The 1988-nt window shown below is 32.4% G+C and overlaps 1 long non-coding RNA gene across 1 annotated transcript; it reads right to left on the bottom strand.

Moving 5' to 3' along the window:
• Positions 1-254, bottom strand: LOC110674570. The gene is made up of 2 exons (XR_002498994.1): positions 135-254; positions 1-78 (listed from the first exon to the last, which is right to left on the bottom strand). It is a non-coding gene; the product is annotated as an uncharacterized LOC110674570 (long non-coding RNA).
• Between the last annotated feature and the right edge of the window lie 1734 nt (positions 255-1988).

Genomic DNA, 1988 nt, shown 5'->3' with positions numbered 1-1988 from the left:
CTCAATCCGAGCTGCTGGTACATTCTCCCCTGTTGTCTTCACTCCTTATACAGGAACTAGAAGCATCTTCCAACGGTACTGTGTGGGAGAATAGCGATTCATTCGGCTACGACGAGGCAATTGAAATTATTTACCATTTATACGCGGAAAGATGGGATGTTCGCGAGAGTACTGGCCGAGAAAGCAAAGATTAAAAATTTTATATTTACAAATATACTTTGTTTGTTTGTTTTGACGTTTTCAAGAAGTAAACACAGCTGAAAATAGGGTTGAGTTGTTTACTGTTTTACTAGAGTGGTGAATATGATATTCACCTCCTTAGAGTTACCATTTTCGTTCCGCATGTCCCAAAAAGTGGTGAAATTGTCAATTTTTGAAAATTAATAAAAAAATCAAGAATGCATAAAAATGAAAAATATTTATGAAAATGGTTGTTTTTAGGTAGAATCTTTCGAAGAAAAATATAAAAAAATAGGGTTAGGTCTGACGGAAATGGTCTATTACTATGGAAAGTCGAACTTTAACTTTAATTGATTTTCTCCGTTTATGAATTTTGCTACACAGTGTGTTTTTAAATAGTTGTCTAGAAACGATTAGTTCTAGAATAACATATACTAATGTCTAAAACCAAAAGTTTTCTTTTCAGATTTTTTATGCAGCAAAATAAATAAAAAATACATGGAAATGTCTACTTAAAACATAAATAAATCTATTTAGGGGATTGGAAAATTCGAAATTACATTTCATAAGGGAAGAAATGTTCATCGATCATCTCTTCTGTGAACAAAGTTGACAAGATGCAAATTGTTGGCATTTACGCCCAATGCTAAAAATACTGTACTTGGCGTACCGGGAACTATATGACGGTAGTGCGCCAACATCAAATTTGAACAAAAATTTATACGAGCGCCACGAGTGAGCCGTTAGCCAACTGCCAAATATCAGATATCGCTATTTTGCTATAATGGAAAATAATTCGAGTGTTATGTCTGTTCCTCTGTGGCAATAGTGTCATCGGTTGGGATAAAAAATTGATTTTTCATTTTGAAAACTTTGGATATCAACCTGAGTTGGTTGTACTGTTGATTATAGACCATTTTCGAATATTACGCTAGAGCGGAAAAAAGTTAGAAGCACATGCAGAAATTTCTATAAAGAATAGGCTGTGAATAATGAAAACCTGTGTATTGACATTTAGGTTATGATTTATTAAAAGTGAACCATTGCAATACAATTTATAACTTTTTTCTTTACATAGATCTCGCAATACTTAGTTTTTAAAGCATTGAATATTTTAGTTTTTAAAACATTCTGCCATAGTCAAATTGGAGTAGAATATTATCGAAGTGCTTGCTTGCTAGCAAGGTTTATTTACATCGACAGTCAAGGTCAGTGTAGAAGGAATATAACACTGTGTGAGTTACCAAAAGTATTCAATAAACATTTATTATATTTTATCCTTATATACAGTTTGATGGGCTCAAAAATTTAGTTCTTTCAATTGTCATATGCGAGTTTTTATTTCACTGAAATTCAATGAATTAAACATGTATAACGCGAAAAGTAATAACTCACAGTGCGAACAACCAAATTGGATTCATCCTTTTACGTAATTAATGATCATAAATAGAGGTAATGAATGACGTCATTTTGTTGAGCACCTGATCGAAAAACAATTACAAGTTTGCGTCGGGGAAATATAAACAAATCAAAATAATCAGCGGGAGTGAACAGTCCATCAATCATTATTAATTAATTTATTTATCAAGGGTTTCAAAAATGAGAAGAATGCGTAAATCGAGATTTGACACACTATTCCGTTATAATAAAAACATTCCATATGCACGGTGATTTCGAAGGGTAAGTATAAAATATGTGTGAAATAAAAAACAAAATATCATTATTGTAAATTTCAGCTAGCACAAGTCAACGAAGGGACACAATCTGAACCGGTTCCTAAAAACGCGGAAAATACAACACCAATTGAG

This window comes from Aedes aegypti, chromosome 1 (assembly GCF_002204515.2).
Source record: "Aedes aegypti strain LVP_AGWG chromosome 1, AaegL5.0 Primary Assembly, whole genome shotgun sequence".
Lineage (NCBI taxonomy): Eukaryota > Metazoa > Arthropoda > Insecta > Diptera > Culicidae > Aedes > Aedes aegypti.
The sequence above is the reverse complement of the archived record's forward strand: the minus strand, read 5'-3'. Positions and strand labels throughout refer to the sequence as shown.